Source organism: Rattus norvegicus, chromosome 20 (assembly GCF_036323735.1).
Source record: "Rattus norvegicus strain BN/NHsdMcwi chromosome 20, GRCr8, whole genome shotgun sequence".
In the NCBI taxonomy this organism is placed as follows: domain Eukaryota; kingdom Metazoa; phylum Chordata; class Mammalia; order Rodentia; family Muridae; genus Rattus; species Rattus norvegicus.
In genome coordinates this window covers 1,618,323-1,629,127 of record NC_086038.1, presented here as the reverse complement: position 1 = coordinate 1,629,127, position 10,805 = coordinate 1,618,323, and the positions used below count along the sequence as shown (strand labels likewise).

Here is a 10,805-nt window from a genome sequence, read left to right as displayed (position 1 = left end):
ATGAAAGCCCTTTACATGTTGCCTGGCATATGGGAATGGTCACGGAATGTTCTTTATTCCACCGAAGTCGTCACACACACACACACACACACACACACACACACACACACACACACACACAGGGAGAGAGAGAGAGAGAGAGAGAGAGAGAGAGAGAGAGAGAGAGAGAGAGAGCAGTTCTCCATGGTTTTGAATAGACCATAAATTTAATGTTACTGTCTCCTGATTATTTCTGTAGATTCTCTTTCCATCTCCCTTCACGCCCTCTTTTGTTTTCTTTGAACGTACCAAGTTCTCCCACACACTCTGCTTGCTGGCTTTGCCTCACAGGCCCTCTCCTGCCTCCTCCCACTGTCCTCTAGTGCATTTCCCTTTCCCAGACTTCCCCTTGTGAAGCTTTTCTAAACTACCCTCCCCCAAAAGAAGCCCTCTAGCCCTGGACCACACCCCAATCTGTTTGGCTTGCTTATTTCACATCACTTTTTGACAAGTAACTCAGTCTTTGGAAGGCAACGTGACTTAGACTGCTTGGTGGAGGAGGAACCAGGTACAGATCTATAATCCTAGCACTTGAGCAGTGAAAGTAACAGGATCAAGAGTTCAAAGCCAGCCTTGGCTAAAATGAGACCAGGCCCTTAAGAGGAGTGGTGGTGGTGATGGTGGGACAGGATGATGTTTATTCTCCCCCTTTAACAGACACTGCTATAATAGGGGGGAAAAGAGTTAAATCTCCCTTTTTTTATATTTTGTTTTTTAATACTAGGTTTCTCTATGTAGCCCTAGCTGGCCTGCTTCTATCTCTCAAGTGCTGACATTAAAGGTATGAACTATCAGGTCCAGCTATTTTCGGGTGTGTGTGTGTGTGTGTGTGTGTGTGTGTGTGTGTGTAGCTGTCATTTCTCAGGAGCTCTCCATCTTGTTTTTTTTTTTTTTAAACAAAGTCTCTTATTGGGCTAGAGCTTAACAAGTAAATTAATTGGTCAACCAGTCAGCCCCAGAGATCTACCAGTCTCCTCCTTCCCAGAGAAAATGAGGAAAGAGAATTTTCATTCTCACAAGCCACATAATTCATGTTACCTTTCTCAGCCTGAGTTCCTCCATATCTAATCTCTAAGTGATGACATCTATGACAAATGTGGAAGGAAGCTGAAGGTGCTGTAGCAATATGAAACATTGTTGCTTCTTCTCCAACTGCTAACAAACCCCTCCCAGAAGGAAAGCTGAAGGTGCTGTAGCAATATGAAACATTGTTGCCTCTTCTCCAACTGTTAACAATTCCCTCCCATATTCAGCCGCTCTGCCAGACTCCCTCCTCTGCTGGTGCTAGATTTGCTTCTGGTATGGTTATTTCTTGCCTTCTGTTCTGCATCTACCTTGATGGGCACTATCTTTCCAAAGTCCCTTCTCAGCGTCCACCTCACCTTTCTTCTCCCCGTAGCTGCTCTTCACAGCTTTGTTGGAACCACCTCACCAGCTTTTGTAAGCTCCATTTCCTCTGCTATTCTGAAGTCCCTCCTACTCTTCATGCCTTGCATGCCCCCTCCCCCTGCCCCCCCCGGGGCCGGGAGCAGCATGGGTGTGACACAGCTACCAAACCCAGGTTTCAAAGATGCTCACAAAAGTGTTCTGAGATGGTAGATAAAAGGGTGCCAGATGCCATCTCTGTGCCAGGAGGGGATTCGGGAGGGGAGTTGAGAGGCCTAGGCAGGTCCTGAGGCCAATGTTTACTTCTAGAGATACAACATAGGATGGGGCAGGGCTGGAGGGGTGAGTTGGGGGATCTCTGGAGGCTTGGCTCTAGAGGAAGTCAGAGGGAGAGGCTGCTGCACTAATTACCAGGCTGGTTGCCAACAGCATGCCTGTGATATTTTGGTGACAAGTCATCAGGGAAGAGGAAGGAAAGAAGGAGGGAGAGTTGGTTCTTTGGGCCAAGACCCAGAAGCACATAGACTGGCTCTCAGCTCAAGAGGCTTTTCTAGGTCACTCTCTGTGTTGCTGTCTCTTTCTCCAGCCAGCCTTCTCTGCTTCACGTTTCTTTCATGTTTCTGACTCATAGACCTGTTGTTTGACTCATACTATCCCTGGGAGTCAGGATTCAAGGTTTAACAATATGGGCAGCAGGAGCACCACTGTCTGCTGTGTCCCTAAGGCTGACGTTGACTCTGATCTTGCTGTGCAAAGGGACTTCCTATTCTGCCTGCCCTCCAGGTTCCTTACAATAAAGGAGACGCTTAGACTCTTCTGAACCAGGTAAGAGAGCAAGAAAAAATTTACAAGAATTACAAATGGCTAATGTTAATAGGGACTATTTTGGTTTCACCACTACCCATAATGCCATATGCTTACTCAGGGATGCACAGTCCATAACAGACAAACCCAGATGCACACACGCAATCTTTAACTCTTTGTTGTATAGTCGCCGTACATATTGACAGACTCCATAGATGTCACTGCACAGCTGTATCATGTACCCCTATGGCATCTCATTCCTCTCCCCCTCCTCCTACCAGGGTCTTGCTGAGTAATCCACATTGGACTCTAACTCTCAGGAATGGCTCCCGTCTCAGCTTCCAGAGAGCTATAATGACAGAGGCGTGCCACCATGCTGAGTTTAATCTTTAACTCTTTTTTTTTTATTTTAAACATCGATTGTTAAAGAATTGTATGTGTATGTGTGTCTGCTACTCTGATTATGTACCATGTTGGTTAAAGTGCCCATAGATCAATAGCTGTTGGATCTTCTGGAACTTGGGTTACAGGTAGTGGTGAGCCACCCAACGTGGGTTCTGGGAACTGAACCCCATTCTCTCAGTCCCCAAACCACCTCTTAAGCCCCTTAGCATTTGACTCTTCGTCTTCACCCATAGTCTTCCTCACCTATGCTGCAGATGGCCACATCCTCCCAGATCCTGGCCAATCCACTTCTCCTCAACTCTTCATTTGCTCTCACACCACATCCAACCCAACTGGCAATGGTGCTGCTGCCACCAATACAGTCGGCCCTGTCCCATCACCCTACCTCCACTAAGGAAAGCCTTACAGTGTTGTCAAGGCCCAGCCTCAGGTCACCTCTTTAAGGTTCCCTCTGCTACAGCCACCTGATCTGTGTGCCGAATCCTAATGCCTCAGCAGCTTCTGCTTCAGAGCTCTTGCCTGTTTCCCCCTTCATCCTGACAAACTTCCTGCAGATGAACAATTAACTCCTCCTCAGGCCCTCCTCTCCCAAGCTTTGTTTATTACCTACTAAAATTGTAATTAAGGTGCCATGCCCAGCATTTCTTGTCCTCCTTCCAAGGAAGGAAGATACAGATTGGTCATTGTCATTCCTAATCCAAAAGAAAGAAATCCAAAATTGCAGAACCCTCAAATTTGAAACTTTTTGAGTGCCAACATAACTCGTTAAGTAAAACAATTTATGTGACGGGTTCCTAAAGTGGATGCTCGGGAAATGGAACAGCAGAGCAGGTGAGGCCACAGTAAAGAATGTTCCCACAGAAAGGACAGTCCTTACACACAGTTGTCTGATGGATAACTAAAGCTCATTAAGAGCTCTCGGTCATAAGTGTTTCAGTTATAGCACTGGTGTGGATGCAGAATTAAGAACTCATCCCTTTCGGGGTATGCCTTTAATTCCAGTGCTCAGGAGGCAGAGACAGATCAATTTCTGGGAGTTTGAAGCCACTCTGGTCTACATAGTGAGTTCCAAGACAGCCAGGGATATGTAGAGAAAGCATGTCTCAAAGAAAGAAAGAAACAAAGAAAGAAAGATACAAAGAAACAAAGAAAGAAACAAAGAAGAAACAAAGAAAGAAAAGAAAACCTAATGGGAAAGAAAAACTAACTTATCCTTCATTTTCCTTACCCTCATCCTCTGAAGCTTACTCCAACACATTCTTCAGTTCCATCTATAAATTATATTTCAGATTGACCTGCTTATTCCAGCTTCATCGGTTCCCACTCCTTCAAGCCAACATTTCTCACCTGAACTACTAGAATGTTTTCTCTCTTTAGGCTGGACCACCTCAAGTTACCCTGAGGGCTGCTATCAGCATGTAGGGGGTTGGTATTTCCCATCCTTGTCTCCCTTGACTAATCAGAGCTAATATCTACCCTTTGCCTAAGTCCTCATTATTATTTGAACCATCTTTATATCCTGCTCACTGTGTACCAGCTCTGCTTACACTAGCTCAGTGTTCTTGTCTCTGGGTCTGTACAAAGCTGTTCTCTCTCCCTTGAACTCTCCTTCTTCTTTGCATAGGATGGACTATTCATCTCCCATATCTTGGTGTCACCTCCTTAGAAAAGGGTCCCTTCTCTAAGCCTCTGTGTTGGATACTTGTAGAGGTCTTACATTTATCAAATGGCTGCCAGGCATGTTGGCCCATGCCTGTAATTTCAGTCCTTGGAAGACTGAGGAGTACCTTGATAGCAGTCAGGGATGCATAGCAAGACCCTGTCATAGCAAACAAACCAAACAGAAACAGATGGAAATGCAGGTCTTCATTTAAATTTGAGTTTGGGGTAAACAACAAATGTTCACTTAGATAAATATGTTCCAGGTAATATTTCCAGAACACCTATATTAAAATACTTGTTATCTGGAATTCAAATTGAACTAGATGCCTTATTTCTTATTTCCAACCCTAGATATATGCTCACTTCAGTCCTCTTTTAGTTGAAGAAATTAGAAAGTACAACACTTTACTTCTCAGAAGTTCTTTGAGGCTAGAACTCTTAGATGTACATTAAAGCTATCCCAAATAGATGAACTTGTATGAGTTCCAAAAGCAGAAGATGTCATTGCCCCTCAGAGGAAGGTGGACAGGTCCCAGTAGACATGAGTTGCCGGTGGCAGGGTGGTGGGACAGTGTGTGCTGTTCTAGAAATATCTACAAACTGTGAATGATGGGGATTGATCGTGAAGTGTCCATTAAGATGTTTAGGATTTAGGTAGGACCTCATGACTTTGAATCTTCCACGGCATTCAATGATGTTGTCATCACCTAGTTCCCTGAGTTATATCTCTTGGTCTTTAGAATGGCCACTGGGCTTCTGCTTCCTACCCAGAGCCTGACCTGATACAGCTCCTGTGTGATTGTTTAATAGCCCATGCTCTTTTCTTCTTTTATGACTGTGGGTGAACCCAGAGCCTTATACATATCTGACAAGAAGCTGTGTCTCTGGGCTCCATCTCCAGTCCCGCTGAGGATCCCTCTTGCTGCTAGAGCATCACTGAGCATGAACTTCTTTGCTCCTCCTGTTTCCTGTGATTCCTGGATCCTAACACTGGGCATATCCTATGTTATGAATATCTGAAACAGCTGCTTATGAGACAGAAGGAAGCCTACTCCTTCACTCCCAAGGGATGAAAATTAGAAAGGTTTTTTCTCCACTCATGTATCAGTTATTTTATGATCTTTAATTATCAGGAGCCAGTATCTGCTTCATGTGGTACACTTAGAGACCTTGGGCAGGTAAAAAACAAAAAACGAAAAACTGGTTTATTTGGAAGATGACAATGGGATGGATATGAAACAGAGATGTCCACCTTGTGCGTACATGGCATGGAAAACCCAGAATTAGAAAGGGAACAGAGGGGGTTGGGGATTTAGCTCAGTGGTAGAGCGCTTGCCTAGCAAGCGCAAGGCCCTGGGTTCTGTCCCCAGCTCCGAAAAAAAAAGAAAAAAAAAGAAAAGAAAGGGAACAGAGAAGCTAAAAAGAAGGATGAGCTTCTAGATACAGAAAATTATCTAGGCCAGATAGTTCCTCCACTAAAGACTCAGAACAAAGCAAAGTTCTTATTCTGACCCTAACATAGTGCTTCTGACATCTCTCCTATCCCGTGTTGAACCTTCTTGGTCAGTTACAAGGCTGCTGCTACCAAGATGACTCTTCCCCAGCTCCTCACAATGGGTCCCTCTCATCTGCCAGAGCTCAGCTCAAATGTCAGCAGAGCTCCACCTATTATCCTATTAAAGCTACTCGGTGCCTCCTCCAGTTAATTCCTGGTATATTAGCCTCTTTATATCCCTCAAAGCGGTTGTAATCTATTATTATCTTGCTAATTTATCTGTTTACTTGCTTATTATTAGTTTCTGCCAATACAATTCAAATTGCCCGAGGACAAGAAACCGTGTTGGACTTCTGCTTGGTAACCCCCTCTCCTCGGACAGTGCTAGGAACACACTGGGTGTTTAGAAAACAATTCTTGAATGATGGAGTGTGAGGGGTGAGCAAATGGTCAGCTCTTGAAGGGATACCGCTAAGAGGCCATGGAAAATGGAAGGGCCGGAAAGCCACTGAAGAGAGAGGGGAATAGAGAACAGATATTTAGAAGTTGGATAAAGGGGTTTGGGGATTTAGCTCAGCGGTAGAGCACTTGCCTAGCAAGCGCAAGGCCCTGGGTTCGGTCCCCAGCTCTGAAAAAACAAAAAAGAAAGAAAAAAAAAACGGAAAAAAAATGAAGTTGGATAAAGATACCAGCAGGGAAGTTATTGGCAGTACATGAGCATCCAGGATGGTGAACACCCAGCTCTCAGGGGGAACTGCTCAAAAGAGGAAGGGAAGAGTTGTAAAGAGGGACAGAGAAAAAAGCAAAGGAGAGAGAGAGAGAGAGAGAGAGAGAGAGAGAGAGAGAGAGAGAGAGAATGTGCTCTTCGGATACACACCCTTCTGAAGCCACACTTCAGTCAGGAAAGAGTCTACTCTGAGCCCTTGCAACAGTTGCTCCAGAGAACTTCCAGGTACACTAAAGAACACTGAATGCTGCACATTCTTTTCTTTAAAATGAGCAGTTATTGAGATGTGGTTGAAGAGAAGACGGCCACGTATGGGAGTTGAGAAAGGATCACAGCATCGGCCGGTTTCGATTCTTTTTCTTCTGGGTCTTCTTTTAGCACTTTCAGTAGAAAAGTTCTTTGCTTGGTCTCCCACCACCACCACCACTGTCCCTCTCATTTTGGCTCAGACCTCCTCCCATTTACAGGTCATTTCCTCCAGGAGAATCTTCTGATATCACTTCCTCCTCTCCTCTAATACATCTTCAGAAAGAACTTCCAATCCACCCCTCACCCCAGCATACCTGGGGATGGAGACACTTTATCTGTCTTATTACACTCCCTAATTTAGTAATGATAGATTTGGGGTGGTGATGGATATACTTTACCTGCCTTATCACACTTCCTAAGGGTAGGGACTATGACTATTCTATGACCATTCTCCTGAACACCTCTTCATGCCTACCTCCCCTCCTTAAAGGCTTAGAGACTTTTTAAAAGGATAAGGTGTTACTGATACAGAGGAAAGACAGACTGGGGGTGGGGGATAAACAGAAGGAGTGGAGAGGGAAAAAAACAGGAAAGAGAAAGAAAAGGAAGGGGCCTGTCTGACTTCTAATGCTCCTCAGTAGCGAGCAGAGAGGTACTATGCTGTAAAACAGCACCATACGTAGGCATCCTGAAAGGGGTAGGAACAGTTGTGTAGAAGGCACTTACTTGCTTTAATGAGGGGCGGGATGCTATGCTATTACAGTCAATTGGAGCAAGCCAAGCCAACACACACACACACACACACACACACACACACACACACACCCCTACCACACATACCTACCTCCACTCTCCGTTTATGGTCACAGAATGAACTCTCGGGAGGATCAGAAGATCATTAAATAAGGTAAACTCATTAGGGCATCTAGGGAGGGAGGGAGAAGGTCTTGAGAAGTAAAATGTTCCTGGCAGAGGTAAATGCCTTTTCCTTGTCCTAGAACCATCAGGTGTGAGCGTTTGGAATCCAGGAAGTCCTCGCCACCTGGCTGTAGATGGGGAAGCGATAGCTCATTGTATGCTTCTGCAAGAGAACGAGCGAATGAACTCCAGTTCTTCTATATGAGCCAAGCATTCTCCAGCACCATCCCTGACAGCTGACCATGAAGGAGGACTGCTGCTTGATAAGAGTGGCTTTGTCTGGCATTTAGATGGGGTGAGTAGTCATTCAAAGGAGGATCTTCTCACTTTGCCCAATGAGTAATCCAACAACTGAGTAGAGACATTGAGACACTGGGCTGGGCACTGGGCCAGGTGTGTGTCAGACGGTCGTGAACATTAGGGCTACATTCCTGCTCCTGTGGGGTAGGAATAGATAAAAGTTGGATGGAAGTAAAAAAAAATAAATAAAAACAGATAATTGGAGTATTGGAGACCAAGATAAAGATGATGGAGATAAAAATTTAAGAAGACAATTCATTCCTTTGAGAAAAACGACTTGAAATGTATGTGGTATTGGGACTGGATATACAGTTCAGTGGGTAAGAGAGCTTATCGCTCTTGTAGTGGCTAGAATCTGGTTCCCACCAGGCTTCTATGTTTAACTCCAGATCCAGGGGAATCAGACAGCCTTTGGCTTCTGTGCACCTGTGAATGCATGCACATAAGTTGGTGCAGGCACATACATCTACAGATTAACTTAAAAATAAATAAGTAAATGCTAATGGATGAATCCTTCTCTGGGGCTGGAGGGGTAGCTCAGTAATAAATTACTTACCCAGAAGGTGTGAGGCCGGGGCATCCAACCCTAACACTGGAAAACAAGAGTCCTCTCTGACTATGTTGCCTTTGCGTTGAGACCCGGATGAGATGACAGGGAGAGGCATTCAAAGCTTTCTCTAAAGTGAAGGAACAATACGTACTGAGACTGAACATCTAAATCAGACTTGGAATGTTCTAGGAACAAGAAACCGAAAGGCACTGTGGCCTGAGCAGAAAAAACCAAACAGGAGGGGCGGGTCTACTGCAATCTCATGATGCAAGACATCACTCAAGAGCTTGAAAGCTGCTGATGTCTGTCGCGCACGTCCAGAGGTTCTGCTTCATTGGTTGGAGGTGTCACCCAGGGAGTCAGAAACTTAAGATTCTTTGGCGGTTTCAATGTCCAAACAAGGCTATGAAGTGCTTACAAGAGAAGACCTTGAGGGCCATAGCAAGGCAACTTGGACTGGAGACTTAGAGGTGTTCTTCTAGTACTCCAGGACCACATCCAGAAAGAACCCTGTTAAGAGATGTTGAAGGTAGAAATAGAGTCAAGGTAATCAAATAATCCAGCTGAACATGGTGGCACACGCCTTTAGTATCCCACTTAGGAGACAGCAATAAGCTGATTCTCTGTGAGTTCAAGGCCAGCATGCTTTACATAGTAAGTTCTGGGACAGCTGGAAACACAGTGAGACCCTGTTTTACGAAGAAGAAGGAGGAGGAGGAAGAGGATGAGGAGGAGGAGGAAGAGGATGAGGAGGAGGAGGAGGAAGAGGAGGAGGAGGAACGAAAGAATGAAAGAACGAAAGAAAGAAAAGAAGAGGAAAAAAAACAGGAGACAAAGGGGGACTAACAAGGCTCTGAAGAAAAGCAGTAAAATCCAGGTAATCAGAATAAAACAGACATACACATTGTCGTGTGATGTCACATACCTGTGATCCTAGCATTCAACTTAGGCCGTGGTAAGGTTTCAAGTTTGACGCTAATATGGGCCACATAGCAAATCTAGGTCAGCCTGGGGCTACATCAAAAGACTATGTCTCGGGGCTGGAGAGATGGCTCAGCGGTTAAGAGCACCCGACTGCTCTTCCAGAGGTCATGAGTTCAATTCCCAGCAACCACATGGTGGCTCACAACCATCTGTAAAGAGATCTGATGCCCTCTTCTGGTGTATCTGAAGACAGCTACAGTGTACTTATGTATAATAAATAAATAAATCTTAAAAAAAAAAAAAAGACTATGTCTCAACAAAATAAAGTCAACAACAACAAATGCACAAATACAAACCCCAAGGCAAGAGATAAGGAGAAAGGACCCGTATGGGTATTAATTTCTTACAGCTTCTGCAATAAACTTACCACAAAGTTTAGTGATTTTTTTTTTAATTTATTTTGTATATGAGTACACTGTAGCTGTCTTCAGACACACCAGAAGAGGGCATCAGATCCCATTACAGATGGTCATGGGCCACCGTGTGGTTGCTGGGATTTGAACTCAGGACCTCTGGGAGAGCAGTCCGTGCTCTTAACCACTGAGCCACATCCCTAGGTCATCATTTTAATTAAAATTCTTAGTGTGTGTGTGTGTGTGTGTGTGTGTGTGTGTGTGTGTGTGTGTGTGTGTGTGAATATAGGCCACATGCGTGGGTGCCCAGAAGACCTGAAGACCTGAAGTTATACGTATGTGGTCGTGAGTCATCTGCTGTGGGCTCTGGAAGAGTAGCAAGTGCCTTTAGCTGTGTAACCATCTCTCCAGCCCCTACATTTGCTGTCTTTTCATTCCTTAGTTCATAAGTCTGTAAAGGGTCTCACTGGGATAAAATGAAGGTCTCAGCAGGACCTGGTTCCCGATGGATGAATGCGTGGGTGATCCATTCTCTTAGTTTTTGCTGCTTCTTGAGGCCCTGATGGCTCCCTTCTTCAATGCCAGCAGTGTATGGGAGCTGGAGAGATGGTTTAATAGTTAATAGTGTGTGCCTCAATTAGAGTTAGGGTTTCCATTCCTGCACAAACTTCATGACCAAGAAGCAAGTTGGGGAGGAAAGGGTTTACTCAGCTCACACTTCCACATGGCTGTTCATCACCAAAGGAAGTCAGAACTGGAACTCAAGCAGGTCAGGAAGCAGGAGCTGATGCAGAGGCCATGGAGGGATGTTACTTACTGGCTTGCTTCCCCTGGCTTGCTCAGCTTGCTCTCTTATACAATCCAAGACCACCAGTCCAGGGACCACACCACCCACAATGGGCTGGGTCCTCCTCCCTTCATCACTAATTGAGA

At 45.0% G+C, this 10,805-nt stretch overlaps 1 long non-coding RNA gene across 1 annotated transcript; it reads left to right on the top strand.

Annotated features, from left to right (window-relative positions):
* The first annotated feature begins 1,851 nt into the window (after nucleotides 1–1,851).
* LOC102554813 (uncharacterized) lies at nucleotides 1,852–8,199 on the top strand. Its single transcript, XR_361996.3, has 2 exons — nucleotides 1,852–2,250; nucleotides 7,766–8,199. It is a non-coding gene; the product is annotated as an uncharacterized LOC102554813 (long non-coding RNA).
* The last annotated feature ends 2,606 nt before the right edge of the window (nucleotides 8,200–10,805 follow it).